The following is a 20,071-nucleotide window of genomic DNA, read 5'->3' as shown; positions in this document are numbered from 1 at the left end:
CTGCATAGAGCACGTAGGATGGTTTCCCTATAGTTAAGATTGTATCAGCACTCCCATTATAAATCTCTATTACCCATGGTTTATAATTTAATTGAAAAAAACCCACCGCAGGCAAAACTCAACACTTAGGGTTTCAGGCTAAAAGTAATATTTGTCTTTTAAAAACTGCCTCCTCTATTTAATTTCATAGTTAATGGAAATATAAGAAGGATCATCCTGGAGCTGATTTTGAACAAAGCCAAACAGATCACTGTCTGTAACTAAAATAATTTCTAAGTTAAAGTAGTTGATATGTTAGAATTGGCCTAATACTACAACGTTTAACAAAATGAGAAAAGACAACGGGATCTGTTTATCCTTTCTCTACACAAAAGTATACATAAGGAGAACAGGAAAATTCTGTAAGACCAGACATTTATAAAATATACATTTGACAATATTGTGTGAAGTGTTATGCTTTATTTTATTTCAAAGTGCACACCTCACTCCTCTCAGTGGATCTGGGCTCAGGCTGTGGAATCTGCTTTTTGTCACACTGAGATAGGAAGGGGCAAAGGGTCGGAGAAGCATGCTCTGGATTCTTTATCTACCGTATAAATCTTAAATTTATGCTTCAATTACCTTGAGGGGATTCAGGGGTTAATTAACAGGCACAGCAGTCTCAACCTGCTTACACAGTAGAACTGAAAAGATCAGTTTTTAGACACATGGTGGTTTTGTCATCATCTTTTGAACCCAAATCCTGTAGAAGAGAAAGGTTAACCTGCCAGGTAATATGCAATCTCCAATCAAGACGTCACTGTAGCTTTATGAAGCCCAATGAGACAAAGAAAATATGAGTGAGTTAGAACCAAATGTTCTCTATTTCTCTCAAACCATCAACCTTTTCCTATTTAATTCCTACCTGTAATGCTGCTCATGGAATATATGCTATGCTTTCTTAACCCTAAGCCGTCCTCAGAAGCTTAAAAATGATCTGGCTCTATGTATGAAATGTACTGTGTTTCTAAATCAGTAGTCTTTGAGATCCTAGGGACAATTATTTAGGACAATAATACAAACTCACATTTCTTACAGCACTTAGTAGTGTACAGAGGGCTTTAAAAGACATTAATACACACAACCACTCAACAGTAAAGAAAGTGGAGGCTAAGAGATTAAGTAATTTGCTTAAGATCATGCAGCTAACAAGTGGTGGTCAGCCCTCTCATTGTGTCTTCAGTCTAGTCCTCCTTCTCTGGTGGCTCAGTGGCTCCTTAGTTCTTTTAGGGGAACTCAGATTTTTAACCTTGAGAAATAGAGTCTAGTGATACCATGATGAGAATGCCTTGTACTTACTTGACAGCTATTGTCAGAAACTGTAAGGGAATTCATAAAATTTGTAAGCCTAAGTCTTTAAATACTCCATATTAGCTTAGATTCATAAGTAAAGAACTTAGAGCCTGGGTAAGAGTCATATATATCTAAGCTACACGGTAGATCAGTGAAGAAGTAAAAGAAAGTCATGGATTTACTATCCCATCGCTCTGATTAAAAATTATTCTCAATGGTGATGTTTTGATTATATCAGAAACATCGCTTATGTATAAAGGTTATGAGAAAAGATTGTGTGAACACATGTGGTTGTACAGCCTTAAGAGATTTTTGAGAATATAGTAGATAATTATTTTCCAAGGATGGTGTAAATGTAGCACTGGTATAATGAAGCAGGGAATATATTAGAAAACCCCCTAGGATCGCTTTGAATCTGGAAGTCCATATTTTTTATGTATAGTGAAAAGCAGACTATCTTCTGATATTTACAAACTGATTCAAAGTTTTTTAGTTTTGATTATAAGAATTTTAATAGATCACTTCTTACCCCCACCCCTTTTATTTTTGTTGCTTTTGTGTGGTGTAAATTTATAATAGTGCAGGGTTTACGTCTAAATTTTTTATTATAAAAAGTTTCCTACCCCACTAGGTGTTGTGAATAATATGTGATATTTAGTTCAGGCATTGATCTTGACAGCGTGCTGTCAGTGGATGGTCACTCCATGTGGGAACCGATAACCTTGTTTCCTTCCCCTACTCTGTCCTGAGCAGATGTCATCATTTGGTGCAGTTTTTATCTCCCATCCAAGTACTAACAGGCCCCGACCTTGCTTAGTTTTTTTTTTTAATTTTAATTAATTAATTAACTAATTAATTAATTAATTTATGGCTGCATTGGGTCTTTGTTCCTTATTTATTTATTGCTGCATTGGGTCTTTGTTCCTGCATACGGGCTTCCTCTACTTGCAGCGAGCGGGGGCTACTCTTCATTGTGGTGTGCAGGCTTCTCATTGTGGTGGCTTCTCTTGTTGTGGAGCATGAGCTCTAGGCATGCGGGCTTCGGTAGTTGCAGCACGCGGGCTCAGTAGTTGTGTCGCATGCGCTTAGTTGCTCCGTGGTGTGTGGGATCTTCCCGGACCAGGGATCGAACCTGTGTCCCCTGCATTGGCAGGCAGATTCTTAACCACTGCGCCACCAGGGAGGCCCCCCTTGCTTAGCTTTTGAGAACTGGCGCATTTAGGGTGGTATGGCTGCAGACACTTTTTTGCCTCCTTTATCTCTCTGCATTCCCCCCAAGATGAATTGCTCATGCTCTTCTGTTTTCTTGCGCTGAAATTCTCTTGTTTGGGCCACCAGAGATTCCTAATGACAGCATCCAACAGATAATTTTTAGGCACTATCAAGGAGAGGCAGTGAGATGTACTTGAAAGACAGTGGATTTTGGATTTCGACCAGGGTTGGCACGCTTTTTCTATAAAGGACCAGATAGTAAATATTTTAGGCTTTGTGGGCCACGTGATCTCTGTCCCAGCTACTTCCTTCTGCTACTGCAGCACTAGAGCAGCCATAGAGAGATGAAAACAAATGGGTATGACTGTGTTCCATCAAAACATTACTTACGGACACTGAAATTTGAAGTTCATTTAATTTTCATATGTCACAAAGTATTTATTTCATTTGTTTCGACAGTTAAAAAGTGGAAAAGCCATTCTCAGTTCATGGGCCATAGAAAAACAGGTGGCACGTGGGATTTGGCCCACAGGTTGTAGTTTGCAGACCCCTTTAGACAATCCTGAGTTTACACAGCAGCTCTGTTAATTACTGGTCTGTGTCCTTGGTGTATGGTCAGGCCACTCAAGATGGCAGTCCTCTTGCTTTCTGTACGTCCCCTGCCTGAACAGTGCCTGCTGCGCCTACACCCTATGCACCTGACTGACCTTCCTGAGTACTTGCCCCAGGCCCCAGTGAGTGATTGTTCTTATCAAAGTTGGGGTGAGGGGCGTGCCCCTCTGCTGGTTTCCCTGGTAACTGATGAGCCAACCTGACATCAATTCCCCCTATAACTGGTAACCTCCCCTTCCCTGAAGACTGCCACCATATCCTGACAACAGTCTGCAGCACACAATGGGGTGTCACTCCAGGACCTTGCTTCAGACGTGTAAGCTCCCCCATCCTTTAAACCACTGATGTCTCTGTCGCTGACTCCCCATTCTTTCTTCCATCTTGAAGCTGGGCAAGTACAAGCCTTGTAGGCCTGTGGGGTACAGCCCAACACTTGGGTAAGTTACTTCTTTGAGTTTCAGTTTGGTCACTAAAATGGGAATTGTACCTACTTCATGGAGTGATTGTGAGAATTAAACTTGATAATGTAAAACACACAATGTGGTAACTGTTAATGACAGTTACATTGTAAATGGTAGATATAAAACTTAGGCAAATTTTAAATAATTAATGATTAACTTGCCTGTTGGCTTTTCCTTAATTATATTGTTGAACTCTCTTCTCAAAATGGAAATAGCTTTCTTATTCGTAAATAAAAGTACTACATGTTCTTTTAAAAAATAAAATAATATGGAAATACAAAGATAAAGAGAATGATAAAGTAATAAGAATAAAATTAACCCACAATGTTAATCCCACAACAAACCTATGATATAGGTACCATCACCTCCTTCATTTTATCCATACATATGAGGAAACTGAGGTTCAGAGATGTTAAGTAATTTGTCCAAGGTTACTATATATGTAGTGTTTACTTACCTTTTTATTGTCCAGAAGAATATTTCTCTTTTGGGGAGATCGTGTTTCCTCTATCTGATACCTGTAGTTGTGGTGAGGGCCAAACAGAATGCTTCTGTCCTTTGGCCACAGAGTGGACATTTGTGCCAGACAGGGCCAGTCGTCACGCCCTGTTGCCCTGGCTTGCCATATGATTCATTCTTTTTTTTTTTTTAATTTATTTATTTAATTTATTTATTCTTGGCTGCATTGGGTCTTCGTTGCTGCGCGCGGGCTTTCTCTAGTTGCGGGGAGTGGGGGCTACTCTTCATTGCGGTGCATGGGCTTCTCATTGCAGTGGCTTCCCTCGTTGTGGAGCATGGGCTCTAGGCGTGTGGGCTTCAGTAGTTGCGGAATGCTTGCTCAGTAGTTGTGGCTCACGGGCTCTAGAGCGCAGGCTCAGTAGTTGTGGCGCACAGGCTTAGCTGCTCCGTGGCATGTGGGATCTTCCCGGACCAGGGCTCAAACCCGTGTCCCCTGCATTGGCAGGCGGATTCTCAACCACTGCGCCACCAGGGAAGCCCTGATGATTCATTCTTGGTTGGCCATGTGATCCAGGCTTGTCTGACCAGTGCCATTTCCTGAGACAGTTTCAATTGAAGCACCAGGAAGCTCTTTTCTCTCTGGCCATGAAGCTTGGAGAATATATTTTTAGTATTGCCAGTGGCCATGGATTGAACTTGTGGGAACAGAGGGCCTGAGAGAATGAAACCAACTATAAGGAGCAGAGCTGGTAGACTCTGGGAGGGGACAGTCAGTAGGTGGCGGGAAGAGAAAGAAAGAACCTGATGACGTTCCATTCTCTGGATCCAGGTGTTTCTGAAGGCTTCCTCATGGTTTGGTGGTGTGAGTCTTTACCAAAACTTTTTTCTCAGGTCAGTTTGATTTTCTCTCTGTTTTTTGCAGTCAAAAGAACACTGACTGAGCAAGTCAATGGGATACAAACCCAGACCTGGCTGACCCTGGAGCCCTGAGCTTTCTTCCCAATCCTCCTCATAGAGAAACACAGCTAATAGTTTGAATTTTTCTTACCAACTTCTTTTCTTTTTTAAACGACTAAACCAATATTATAGTATATGTGAATATTTATATATATATATATTTTTTAAATGAAGTGTGGTGAATGTACAATATTATATGTTACAGGTGTACAATATAGTGAATCACAATTTTTAAAGGTTTTACCTCATTTTTAGGTATTATAAAATATTAGGTATATTCCCTGTGTTGTACAATATATCCATGTAGCTTATTTTATATGTAACAGTTTGTACCTCTTAATCCCCTACCCCTATCTTGCTCCCCCTCACCCCCCACTGGTAACCACTAGTTTTGTTCTCTCTGTCTGTGAGTCTGTTTCTTTTTTGTTATATTCACTAGTTTGTTGTATTTTTTAGATTCCACATATAAGTGATACTGTACAGTGTTTGCCTTTCTCTGTCTGACTTATTTCACTTAGCATAATACCCTTCAAGTCCATCCATGTTGTTGCAAATGGCAAAATTTCATTCTTTGTAATGGCTGAGTAATATTCCATTGTATATATATACCACATATTCGTTATCCATTCATCTGTTGGATAAACACTTAGGTTGCTTCCCTATCTTGGCAATTGTAAATAAAGCTACTATGAACATTGGGGTGCATTAGTGTTTTTGTTTTTTTCGGATATATCCCCAGGAGTAGAATTGCTGGGTCATGTGGTGGTTCCATTTTTAGTTTTTTGAGAAACCTCCATACTGGTTTTCCACAGTGGCTGCACCAATTTACATTCCCACCAAGAGTACGAGGATTCCCTTTTCTCCACATCCTCACCAAAATTTGTTATTTGTGTTCTTTTTGATGATAGCTATTCTGAGAGGTGTAAGGTGATATCTCATTGTGGTTTTGATTTGTATTTCCCTGGTGATTAGCAATGTTGAGTCTTTTTATGTGCCTGTTGGTCATCTGCATGTCCTCTTGGGACAAATGTCTATTTAGGTCTTCTGCCCATTTTTTAATCAGGTTTTTTTTTTTTTGATGTTAAGTTGTACGAGCTGTTTATGTATTTTGGATATTAACCCCTTATCGGTCATATTATTTGCAAATATTTTCTCCCATTCAGTAGGTTGTCTGTTGGTTTTGTCGATGTTTTCCTTTGCTGTGCAAAAGCTTTTAAGTTTAATTAGGTCCAATTTGTTTATTTTTGCTTTTATTTCCTTTGCTTTGGGAGACAGATCCAAAAAAAATATTGCTATGATTTATGTCAAAGAGTGTTCTATGTTTTCCTCTGGCAGTTTTATGGTTTCCAGTCTTACGTTTAGGTCTTTAATCCACTACGAATTTATTTTTGTATATGGTGTTAGAGAATGTTCTAATTTCATTCTTTTACATATAGCTGTCCAGTTTTCCCAGCACCACTTATTGAAGAGACTGTCTTTTCTTCATTGTAGATTCTTGCTTCCTTTGTTGTATGTGTGAGTATTTAAATGTGTGATATGTGCTGTCAAGTTATCATCCAGTTTGGCTTCACTAATTTATATTTCTCTGAACACTTATATGCTAGATATCTTCTGTTGCCCCTTCGAGTGCACAGTCTACCTTTCTCTCCCTTGTTGTGTGCTCTGGGAGGCTGACCTGGGAGTACGGGTCCCTTGGCTTCTGGCTTTTGGTAGGGTTGGGTCGACTGATGGAAGTGTTGCAGGGTGGGGCCCTGGCAGGAGGTGAGAGGGAAGGAGAATTCAGCTGAGGTACTGCTTCTCCTGGTCCTCCCTGTGGGGTTGCTGAGGGATGGCTGCCTCCCTAGACCCAAGGTCAGAGTTCTGGTAGGTGAGCCTCTCTGCTCAACTTTGTTGCTCCAGCCTTGGGGACTGCCTTATCCCTTTTGGGTTCCCTCCACCCTGCCCACACCCTTATGAATAATCCTTTTATTAAATGCTCTTCAAATTTCCTAATTTGAGCGTGCTGTTTATTTCCTGTGTGGATTCTGGGTAATACTACTTGTATAAGAGTGGCTCTTCCTTCCACATTTCATGTCAAGATAGGGTATTACCCATGTTTTTAATCATTTCAGTCCTCATAAGGGGAAAATGGTATCTTGTTTTAATTTATATATTTTTGATTATTATTGAGTTTGAACATCTGTTCACATGTTAATTGGCTATTTGCATATTTCTCTTAATTGCTTGTTAACATTCTTTGCCCATTTTTCTTTTGGGTGATCTCCCCCCTCCCTTTTAAATTCTTATTTTGAGTGGAATATTTTTTCTATTATATTTTCCAACTGATTGTTGTTAGTATAAGTGAAAATTATTGCTTTCGTATTTTGCCATTCCTCTGAACTCTTTTGTTTTAACAGATTTTAGCTGATTCTCTTGGATTTTCCAATATCATTTGCAAAGAATAATAATGCCATATCTTCCTTTCTGATTTATGCCTCATTTCTTTACCCTGTTTTACTACATTGGCTAGGTCCTCCAAATCACTATTGAACAATAGTGGCGGTGGTGCGAATCTTTGTCTGATTCCTGACTCTAACCCAGAGTGTGTTTCACAGAACTCTAACACTGACGGATACCCCTTGAGGAAAGTTCAGACTCATGCGGGAAGCATTGTACGCTCTTAGAGAGTCCCAGTGCATGTGAGTGTGTTAAGGGCTCTGCGTCTTTTTGTTTTTGGTTCTTGCTTAATATTAGCTCTGGTACTGAATGTTATGCAGTTCATTATCAGCTCAATAATTTGCACAGGTCCTGGAGAGCCAAAACACAAACAAAAAATTTTGTAACAATATAGTTAAACCGCTGTGGTTTTATGTAAAAATTCTGAATTATTCTAAGGCTCAGTGCTTATTAGTGTAGATACGTAAGCCACTATATTTTGTATTTAAGGGATCATATGACTCATCCTCCACTTTGGCATGTTTTGCTCTCAAAAGAAACAATTGAGATTTTAAAAGCTAACTTAAATGGAAGGACGGATATCAGGAAATCATACTGTTCTCTCTCCCTGTCTTTCTTCTCTGGGTATGTGTTTTATACACACATACACATATACACAAACAACCAAACAAATAAAAAATTCCAAGAACCAACAGACCTCAAGTTACTATTTTCTTACAATGTCCATGCTTCTTTATTGGCCCCCTACCCCTTCTCTCCAATACTTTTTCATTGTTCCTTACTCCCTCCTTTCCTTTCTTCCAATGCATGTTTAGTTATCTCCAGAAAAATCTTTCTCCATCATTGCTCTTTTTCCATTCTGATTATTAATTAAAAATTACTCTTACTGTTGTTGATGAAAATCAAGTTAATATTAAAGAATACCTGCAACAAGAGAAGGGAAAGTCACTCGTTATTAAACTTATCTTAACTGCCCAAGTAATACGTGTTGTTACGTGTTCACATGAAATTAAGCTCTGAGACAGAATTGATGACAACAACCTCCAAAGACCTTGAAAAAGCTCAGAAGTCGCCTTCAGAATTCTGATAGATGTCTCATCTACATTTGCTTTCTCTTCGAATTAAATCTGTTATTATCAGAGCATTTAAGAATAATAAACTATCTTTTATTCAATTTAACTTTCCATTTTCTTTAATTACTAGCATTGAAACAGTTTTGCTTCCTGCTATATTTCATTGTTAAGTCTTTCAGCTATGCTATAAGGCTAAATTAAGCTTTTATAGATTTTTTTAGGATAAACCTAATCCCTATTTATTGCTTTTAGGGTAATAGTCATCCTTAGTTTTAAAAAAACTGACATGTAAATAAAGCCTTAGAAAATAACTCACTTATAAATTGGCAATTCCTGTGTGGTGAATTAAAAAAAAAAAAAGAAACAAAACCAAAAGATGGACTCTCCTATTTTTACAGAATTTCTTTTGTTAGATCAGTAAGGTCAAATTTTGGGGGTGTGAATCTAAATCACATTTCCAGGTTAATACAGAATTAGAGAAATTCAGTGGTACTTCAACTTAATTGCTCTCCCATCATTTTAGTCATACGTTTATTTTTCATTTTTAATAAAATTTATTTAATTTATGAAGTTGGAATTCCAGTGTTTAAGAGAATAGATCCATGATTTTATGCTAATGGAATGGCATACTGGTTTTTGTTTTTTTGTTTTTTGTTTTTTGTTTTGACAGGGTAGGGGGTGGTGTCTGGCAAAATGCCTTTTCCGTTAAATAGATCTATAAGGAAAAAAAGTCATTACTGCTAATGAATTCAGGGATTTTACTTACTGGAAGTAGTCAAGTAGTCTGGTACAAAAATGCACATTGCATTATGAACCATAACATTGCAAGGTTTGTAATATAAGAGCTGCTAAATATATTTTGAACATCACAAAGGCTGTGTTTCTTGCCTGGAGCTTGCTCTTTGTTATACTCTGCATCTCATATTCTTATCTTTTTCATGAGAAGTAGTGAATCTCAATAAAATCTATGGATTGTGTTATGTTTAAAGGCTACTCACTGAACCAATATTTTCACAGATAAGATCAATAATATATGTGTAAACCTTTGAAATTTAGATTGGAGAGGAAGCCGCCTAATAAAACTCTGCTACTGAATTTTATACAACATCTTACCAGCCTTTTAATTTTATATTCAGGTCCCAAAGGACCAAAAGACAAACTGAACACATCTGCAATTATCTGGATTAAACCATGATGGTTTTATGCAAAAACTCTGAATGCATTTAAGGTTTATGTATTGTGAAGGCATCGTGTAATGGTTATTCATTTCATTTCTTTGTTAAGAACCCTTGCCTAATGTTAAAATTTTGAATTACAAGTTTTACGTTTATACCTATTTAGTTGGACCATTAGTTCAAGATGCAGACTAAGGAAGCACTACAGTTGTAAAGTATGCTTCATCCAAAGATTTTTTTTTTTATAGAGTTGGTTATCTAATGCTATATTTGTAAGGCCATCAGTTATCAAACCATCTAAGTGCTAAATTCCTTTTGAAGATTTCAAGAGTTATTTTAATTAAGTTTTCAAAATTGCTTTTGGATCATCTTCACAATTCTTTAGTGCTTTATTTCCATTAACAAAATAGTAATTAAAATTAAATTTTAAAGGAAATAACCACAGTAGGTCATACTTCTATTAACTTGAGGTAGATAATGAACCTGTCCTATATAAAGACTGAGCGAAATCTGCTGAGAGGCTGGGGATAGTGTATTTTAATTAACGAAATCCTTATTTGCATCTAACAAACAGCATTGCTACTTAGAAATTTAAGATCTTAGTGATGCATATTAGTACATTACTTCAACAAATCTAATAGAGATTTAATACTTGTGTTTTAAGGAGCAATTTGTTATAAATTAAGAGCATTTGCATAGTAAATTTCAAGGATGTTATTCTTTGCAGAGTTTTCTATAATTAAGGAACACATCAAACATTAAAATTGTATAATTTTTGTAGTACTAGGAAAGCTTGCTTTATTATTAAACTGAGCCTCATTTTCAGCTGCACATAACCCTATGGAAAAGTCCATCTTTAATAAAGACATAATGAATGTACTGTCACTAAGATTTTTTTTTCCTCTTAAATCTTGAGCAAGGCTTATGTGTTTAAAGAAGGTTTTAGCATGCAAAATGCAACTCCAAAGTCATCTATTCACTTGGATGGAGAGTATTTAATCATTTAAAAAGTAGACCAAAGAGCTAACCCCAGCCACACTGCTAAATACTTATAAGCTGCCTCATATATAAATTAAGTGTTCTCTAACTGGGGCTGTGGGTAGAATCTTTCTTTAGTCAGTTAAGTGTTTATAGTATTAATATCTACTTTAGTTATTTAGAGTAAAGAAATTAAAAAGCTCATTTTAATGAAGAATGACAACTTAATTCTCAAGTTTCTTTTTATTTTGATGGTACTACAAGATAATTTTAGCATTTGCATTTTATTGATCCAGAGAGAGTATTTTTATGAAATATAGCTTAGGATAAGGCTCAACAAGCCCAGTTCACCTGTGGTCATATGGATTTTTGACTTGTGGTCAGAGTGTCACTTAGACATTTTCACCTGTGGGTGACTTAGGATATGAAGAGCTGGGCTCCTCAGAAAAGAATGAATGTATACTTTATTCAGTTTACGTTAGATTGCTGTGTATCCTTATTATCTTCTTCCATAAACTAAGTCCCCTTGCTTTTTCCAACCAAGAGGAAAGAACCAAGAGAGTGATCGCCAGCAGTATCTACAGAGTTCATGGGTTCCTCTAGCTTGTAGTAATTTTAAAGTTTCCCCTTGGCAGGGAATGCAAGTGTTTATTCAACATTCATTCAATGAATATCATGTTTCAAAGGACTAATTCAGGTTATGTGGGTGTGGGCACTGAACGACTCATGATTTTTAATTCAGCATTGCATCAGTTCTAATAAAAACTATAAAATACTTGGGTACTTAGTTTTATCGTATTGGAGCCCATATGGAAGGTGGCGTTTCAAGCTATTCTCAAAATTTAGATATTTCTATGCTATCAATATTTTTTATTATTATTATATAATCGGCTAAAAGAGTCAAATAGTTATAATGTGTTAAAACGAGTTGTATCTAAGAAATAATAGCAATGAAAGAGGATGTTTGAATTCTTCTTTTATTAGAAGGGCAGGTTAAAGCTATAGAAATAGCAGACATCTGTTGTGGGTTCAAATCTCAAAATTGTAATTACTGCCTGGGTGATCTGGGTTGCAAGGTTAAGTATGAGGTCCCTATTTCCTCAATGTTAAAAGAATAGATTAATTTGAAAGCTTTAGTGATTTTATAGACAAAATTTATGACAACTATTCCCTCTTATTCTGTTTTCACTACCACTTGCTCATCTGTGTGGGATGGAGCACAGAGTTATACCACAGGGACTTAGGGAGGGCTTGCCAAATTGTCCATTATGTCAAAGAATTTACAGCCTAATGTCTTGGATGAGAACGACTTTCAGGCTGTTTTGTTGTTTAGGTTGCAATGTATTAGATGCTCAATAAAACCTGGTGTTTGAAAGCTGGTCAACTCACTTGCTGAACTGTGGATATGCAATGTCCAAATGTCCATTGCATTACGGCCAAAAGAACTAAAAATAACAGCCAACTTTATTCAGCACTTTATGTGTGCCAGGCACCAAACACTTCACATGTATTAACTCATTTAATTATCACTATAACCTCACAATATTGGCATTATTACCACTTCCATTTTATTTAGAAGAAAACCAAGGCACAAAGAAGGTAAGAAAATTGCCCGTGCAAGGAGGGTATAGAACAGGGAAGCTAATCTAAGCCATTAATGCCATGGCCTACACTGTTAACTTCTTTGCTATTCTGCCACTTATATTTTGTGGCCTGTCTAAGGAGAATTGGTACAAGGATATGTGTGGGACTCAGATCTTTTCTTCAATGATTAATTTTTAGGTTTGAGGCAGTGCTAGTGGAGGGCACACAAGGGAAAGGGTCTGAGAGAAGAGCGGCAGCACAGAGCATAGTCATGTCCCAGGGGCTTTGGAGTCAGACATGATTTTTCGCGTTGGCTCAGCGACTCCCTGGCGTGACCTCAGGTGAGCTGCTGAAGCGCTTTGAATTTCCTGCTCAGTAAAGTGGTGATGCTAATGTCTACATGATGGGATTGTTGTTTCATGCCACCCACAAAACAGATGCCTGTTCCAGAGCACAGGCTTTCTACACTGTAGTTATTATTACAATTTTCCCACTTATTTCACCTTAGAGAAGTATGGTATCTCAGCAGAACTCTTCTGCCCAAAGTGCTTCCACTCAGAAGTTAAACTCTGCTCCATTTTTGTTAATCTTGGTGGCCTACAATGTCCCTAGTTTCTATGATATGGGTTTTACAATTGTGTTTTCAAATAAATATCGCTTTCTCTGCAGGTGTATCCATTTTCCCACGTGAGAGAGTAATAAGCATCTGCATGACATTGGAGGCTCACTGCAAAAATAAAAAATATTTTTATAAGGCACTTATTTGTAGTTAATCTCTATGATAACACTTTGTGGGAATTAGTGGTGGTTAAATTGATTCTGGAAAAACAGTCCTAACATAGTATGTTTTCATTTGGAAAGAGGAGAGGGAGTTTCATTTTTTCATTTCAGCAAATACTTACAGAGTACTTACTATGTGCCAGGTACTGTACCTGGGTAGAGGGAATAGATTTCATTTTAAGTGATCACTGAGTGATTGATGGAGGCCGTTTGTAATGCTGTGTTAAGATGAATTGTGATCTTGAGCTGGCAGAAAAGATTGCCAGGGATTGAGAGAGGGGGATGACAAAATTGGACCGTGTACTTGCTGCTTAGGACGTAACTAACTACAACAACACAAGCAAAATCCACACTTGAGTCGCTGCGTTAGACACTCCCTGTATTTATAAAGTGTTTTGAATATGTTGACTCTTTTGGACTTTTATATATGCATATAATAATGTATTATACATATATGATCATTTGGTATATTTTGTCTCACCCATAACATCATTCTATACCATCTTGGTATAACTTCAAAGAGAAGTTATTAACTATCTTCAGATATACAACAAAGACGTAGTCCCTTCCCTTTAGGAATTTACAGTTTAAAATAGACACTACTAAGACCAAAACACCCTATAAATATCAAACGGGTACCTACATTGAATAAAACATTTTGTATTTGCAGAAATGTTACTTACCTACCTTAATCAGCATGTGTGCTAGTAATTTTTGCTTCTGTTTCTGCAAAAACAGAAAGAACTAATGGTTCAGTCCTAATGGGGAACGAGAAAAGATGTCACAAAATCATACAGTTCTTTAAATGAATTTTCCCCATCCTTCTTATTATTGTTATGCTCTCATCTATGTTTGCTGCTCTAAAATATTAACCTTTAAAAAAAATTCATTGCACAGTTGGTTGTAGCACTGTGATCTGCCAAATTAGAGCATTCTGAATGTTTATGTCTTTGGGAATCCCCAGCAGGTCTGCCTAAATTCCCTGAAGAGAGAGAAAAATTCAAATCCTTGTTTCCCCCTTCCTGCTTTTGTTCACAGAGAGAACGGACCTGCTCATGAAAAGCAAGAGCACAGAGGTGAGGGATCAGGAAATTGTAGGACAAGGCAGCTGAGTTCTGCTTTGCGGAGCATTATCAGGAGAAGGGATCCCTACTGTCAGTCACCATGAGGTGTCTCGGTGTCTGAGGCGGATTTGTGTGAACCGTCAGTTGAAAGCATTGACAGTGTTCCATTAGTAATGAATTATGGGAGTAATTTCATTAATTTCTTTACCTCAGTCAGTAGATGTTAGTGTAAGCTGCTCAACCAAACATCAAAAGAACCATTGCATTTTAACCTTTTAGTCTTTTACCGTGTAACCAGGAACAGCAAAGAAATAAATTAGCGTAACATTCCTTTAAAAAAAAAGAATGACTGAAGATAAGCAGTGGACATAATTTTTCCTGTTTTTAATTTAATAGCAGGTTTATGGTTTTATGCAAAACCATTCACATTACATTTGACCCTCTGGGAGCTGCCTTTTTTTTTCTGTGGGTATAATTTTGATCTTTAATAATCTGTTGTTAAATCCAGTCTGAGTTTGATTAATGAATTGTGATGAGCCAGTGCATTAATTTGCAGGTTTGGTCTAATGCCCTAAAAGACTGCTTTGTTGTGGATGTTATTAACGCTAAACTCTTCAGGAGGAGCCATGGGATGGCAGTGTGCTCCAAATAATGGACGAGCTACTTCTTTGGGAAATCCCAGTGATGGAGCTGTAGCTCTAGAAGTGACTGTGGAGCCATGTGATTGAAAGCAGAAATCCTGATTTAGCTTTACGTTCCAGAACAGGGGGCTGCAGTCTGCAAGGCGTTTCTGGATGGGCTTCAGGGGAGTCTGTGAATTTAGATAGTAAAAAAATTCTGTACTTTCATTAACCTCTACTGAGATTTAACATTCTGTTCAATTATGAACATAGGCAACAGACCACAGTATTATTAATAGTAGCTGTGACTTTGTCATCCATAGAAACCACAGGTATTTTCATAACACGTTATAAGGTTGTAAGTACCTCAACACGTCATTTATGCTCCTCACTGCTTCAGAGTTAACCAGTCATTATTACGACAGCCACTCCATCTGGTTATTTACTGTGTTAGTAAAGAAGCACACATATATTACTATATCACAAATTTTAAAATTGATAACTGTATTTTAATATAATTGGTTTCATTTATAATCTTATTTTACACATGATTCTGAGAAGGGGTCTATGGCCCCCAGACGGTTAAGAAAACCCCCCTTTTTGAGTGACTGTGTCTGTGCTGCCATCTTTCCCCCTGGTAAGTCGATCCTTCTTCTATTCCTCAGACTCTGTTGTCAGGAATAGGTCTAAGGTTCAAACATGTTACCCACATGGCCAGATGCTAGCAGTGACTGAGGTGTGCTAACATTATCAACTTCTCAGTTACTCCCCTGCTTTTCTACCCTAGACTCCTGGAAACTGTGAACTGTTTGTCTTATTCACTGATAATTTCCCAAGCACATGTGGTACTGTTTGACACACAGTAGGCACTTAGTAACTGTCTAATGAACGAATGATAGTTCAAAAGGAGATAACTTTTTGCCCATTTGAATGAATCTGGGTTTTAACATCTTTTTTTTTTTACATGAAATAAAATCTGGTATCCACATTCTAAAGAGTTTATTGCATTATAAAAGGTATTTACAAGGCATTAGGAATGTTTATAGGAACTGATATTGACCAGTTTATTGTCCAGTAGCTCAGCTTATCAGGGAACTGTACACTCTTGTAGCTGATTTTTAAAAGGATTGTTATAATTAAACAAAGAGAACTGTTAATCTCCAAAGGCGAATATAGCTGCAGAGAGACAGGAAAATTAGATTATAGAAATAGATTAACATGTGTGTTGGGAGTATGTAGAAGTGTATGGATATGTTTTATGTGTGTCTCTGTGTGTAAACAGACCCAGCCCAGGTGAGAGAGTCTTTAGAGCGGTAAGTTGCCTTGGAGATTATTTTTCAATTTAATTTAACAAGTATTGAAACTGAAGTGCAAAGAGGTTAAATGATCAGTGACCTCCTAATTGCTAAATCCAATAAAGCCTGCCTGGACCTTATCTTACTCGGCCACTCTATTGCATTTTGTGTAGCTCACCTTTTCCTTTTACTCGAAGCCTGTGCGTATGCTGTTTCCACCACCCAGAATGCTTTCCTTTTTGCTCCTTTCTATCCCTGCCCCCTACTCTTTTGTATTTCAGAAGAACACATCTTTTAAACCTTCCTGGTCTCCATCTCTCAAGTAGAGCTTCGTTCTAGTTCAGTTCTTATCCTTAAAAAAAAAAAAAATTCCAACCTTCCTAAGTAGCCTTTTTAGACACTTTAAAAACTCTCCTGGGTCTTCCCCGTGCCCACTCCCCATCCTCTGGTGTACTTTTAGTACCATAGATAGACTACACATCTGTTTATGTATTGCAGCCTTTGGAGGGCAACAAACCATTATAATATCTAAGATATTTTCACCCCAAGAACCAATTTCACCTCCCTGGGGGTGAGATCACCCCTGTAGAGAATGCACGCTCTCGTAGAACTTGAATGTCACCAGACTCTCCCTGTGTTCTGTGGGTTCAAACAAAGTTACACATGACACCAGCCTCCCATTCCGCGAACAGAAATTCCAGTCTTTTCTATGCAGTTTCTTCCCTCCTCAAACTCCTCAGGAGTGTTTACCTGTTTTTATGAAATCAGTCTTTGTCCCGTCTTCCTGTTTCTGCCTGCAGGCGAACTGGGAACACAGACACTACCTTCAAGGATGAACTGTAGAGGAACTGGCCTCCATTTTGCCCTTGGTCTTGATGGTCAAGCCTGACCAAGTGCTATTGGTGGGTAGTGAATCTCAGAACCCTCTGCTGTTGCCACCACCCCAGCTGTCTGGTGGGTGGGGAAGATGGTGGCCATCGCTGCTCTTGCTGCTGGCTGCAGGTGCCTGTGTTTGCTGGCCTTGGCTGGGATCTCTGGTGGAGTTATTGCTCAGCCAAGTGTGTTTTTTGGTGACATAACTCTTTCAATTCCCATCTTACGCAGATATGTTCTCTAGGGTACAGCTAAGATACCAGGTGAATTTGCAACTTCCTGGGTAGTCCATGGTCCCTCTGGCCTCCAAGCTTGACTCATGCTGTTCCATCTTCCTGAAATGCTCTTCTCCTTTTCAAGTAGATAACTTGACTCTTGGTTACAATATTACAATATCACTTCTTTCAGGAAGCTTCTCGAATTCCCCTTCAGAGTCTATGAGTGATACCCCTCCTGCACATTCCCATGGTGTCCTGGATTCCTAGAGTTATTGTATGCAGACTGTTTATTTGTCTATATATCCCATTATACTCTAAGCTCCTTACAGGTAGAAAACATATAGGGTCTAGCCTAGCACAGTTCCAGTCATCTAGAAGGCACTCCATAAATGCTTATGGAACAGATAAATTTATTCTAGATACCTGCGATATAGCGGTGAACAAAATAAACAAGTCTTTGCCCTCTTGGAGGTTACAGTCCAGTGGGTGAACATAGATAATAAACAAGTAAATATGTAAAATGTATAGGATGTCAATGTTGATAAGAGCTATGGAGGAAAATTAAGCAGAAAAGGGGATGTAACATGCCTAATGCGGAACTGATTTTTTTTTTCCTCTTTGAACTTGCTGTATGTTCAGTCTCTCTTATCCTAGCAGATGGCAACTCCGTTCTTCTAGTTGTTTGGATCAAAACCCTGGAAGTCATTCTTCCTCTTTCTCTTACACTCCTCATTCAATCTGTTATTGTCTCCTCCTGCTAGAATGTAAGTCCCATGAAGGCAGGAATCATTGCCTATTTTGTTTACTAATTTGTCCTGGGCACTAGACCAGTACCTGTTCATGTTGACACTGGATACATGTTTGGTGAAGAGGAATTGGAAGTTGTTGGTGGAGGGAATTGCAATGATAATGGTCAGGGACAAAGGTGATTTTTATGCAGAGACCTGAGTGAATGAGCTGTGTGAATCTAGGGGGAGAAACATCCAGGCAGAGGACACAGCGAGTGCAAATGTCATGGGGCAGGAATGTCCCTGGTGTGTTCTGTGAAGAGTAAAGAGGCAGTTAAGACTGGAGTAGAGTGAATCAGGGGTAGGGTGGGGGTGGGTAGAAGGTGGAGTAAGGGGATGGTAGTCCAGATCATTCAGAGATGAAGGTCATGACAATTATTTGGCTTTTATTGTGAATGAAATGAGAAGGCAGTTGGACAATTTTGTGGAGTAGTAACATGATCTGATTCAGCTTGAACAGTTCACTGTGGTGACTGAATTGACGATAGACTATAGGGAGCAAGGGCAGAAGCAGGAAGACTGATATAAAACTCTGAAATAAATCAAGAAAGAGATGCTGTTGGTTTACACAAGATTAGCAGCTGGGAGGTAGTGAGATATGGCCAGATTTTGTATTAATTTTGAATTCAAGCCAACAGGAAATGCTGATGATCTAGATGTGAGGTGTGAGAAAAAGAGGAGCCAGGAATAATTTCTGTTTATTTTTTAAGTAAAATTTTTTTACAATATAACAGGCATGTAGAAAAATGCCCAAATCATAAATGTACAGCTTAGTGAATTTTTCACAGAGGGACAAGACTCAAGTAGTCACCTTTTCCAGTAAGACCTAGAACATTACCAGCCCCCAAGAGGCCCCTCCTATTCTGCTTCTCAGTCATTTCCCCTCATTCTCAGTGTAACCACTGTCATTGAGTTTTCCCACTAAGCACCGCTGAACCTGTATTCACAAGTTTTGATAGGTCATATTTTCATTATTATTTAGTTCAAAATATTTTCTAATTTCCATTTTGATTTCTTCTTTAACCAGTTTCCAAATATTTGGTGGATGTTCTAGTTATTTCGTTACTGATTTCTAGCTTAATTACACTGGGGTCAGAGAATACATTAATGGTTTCAATATTTTGAAATTTTGGGGAACTTGGGGACTTGTTTTATGGCCCAGCATATAGTCAGTTTTGGTAAATGTCTTATGTCCCTTTAATACATTAGTGGCAGAATTATATATATGTCAATTAAGGGAAGTTTATTAATATATCATTTAGTATGATTATTCAGTGAGTAATTGAGAAAAGTTTATTAAAGTCTCCTACTATCATCTTGGACTTACTGTGCTTTTAGTTAGGTCAATTTTTGCTTTACTTAATGAGAGAATATGAATTTAAAATAGTCATATCTTTCTGGTAAATTAAATTTTTTTTACTATTTTTTTGTAATTTTTGAATTTCATTTTATTTTGTTACACAGCAGGTTCTTATTAGTCATCCATTTTATACACATCAGTGTATACATGTCAATCCCAATCGCCCAATTCATCACACCACCACCCCCACCCCCTGCCGCTTTCCCCCCTTGGTGTCCATACGTTTGTTCTCTACATCTGTGTCTCAACTTCTGCCCTGCAAACCGGTTCATCTGTACCATTTTTCTAGATTCCACATACATGCGTTAATATACGATATTTGTTTTTCTCTTTCTGACTTACTTCACTCTGTATGACAGTCTCTAGATGCATCCATGTCTCAACAAATGACCCAATTTCGTTCCTTTTTATGGCTGAGTAATATTCCATTGTATATATGTACCACATCTTCTTTATCCATTCGTCTGTCAATGGGCATTTAGGTTGCTTCCATGACCTGGCTATTGTAAATAGTGCTGCAATGAACATTGGGGTGCATGTGTCTTTTTGAATTATGGTTTTCTCTGGGTATATGCCCAGTAGTGGGGTTGCTGGGTCATATGGTAATTCTATTTTTAGTTCTTTAAGGAACCTCCATACTGTTCTCCATAGTGGCTGTATCAATTTACATTCCCACCAACAGTGCAAGAGGGTCCCCTTTTCTCCACACCCTCTCCAGCATTTGTTGTTTGTAGATTTTCTGATGATGCCCATTCTAACTGGTGTGAGGTGATACCTCATTGTAGTTTTGATTT

At 38.0% G+C, this 20,071-nt stretch overlaps 1 protein-coding gene across 2 annotated transcripts in view; it reads left to right on the top strand.

Moving 5' to 3' along the window:
- RWDD3 (RWD domain containing 3) overlaps positions 1-20,071 on the top strand; it is a 94,887-nt gene that overhangs the window by 27,331 nt on the left and 47,485 nt on the right. Inside the window, exon 5 of one of the 2 annotated variants that reach the window (XM_082386133.1) lies at positions 4,999-19,230. The exons of the other annotated variant lie outside the window; for it this stretch is intronic. The gene's annotated coding sequence lies outside the window, so the exon portion shown is untranslated. Of the gene's footprint in view, positions 1-4,998; positions 19,231-20,071 lie in introns of those variants that run through there. 2 annotated transcript variants of the gene reach the window in all.

The sequence above is a fragment of the Balaenoptera borealis genome (genome assembly GCF_965194805.1).
Source record: "Balaenoptera borealis genome assembly, chromosome: 1".
Lineage (NCBI taxonomy): Eukaryota > Metazoa > Chordata > Mammalia > Artiodactyla > Balaenopteridae > Balaenoptera > Balaenoptera borealis.
This window is presented reverse-complemented; position numbering and strand designations above follow the sequence as displayed.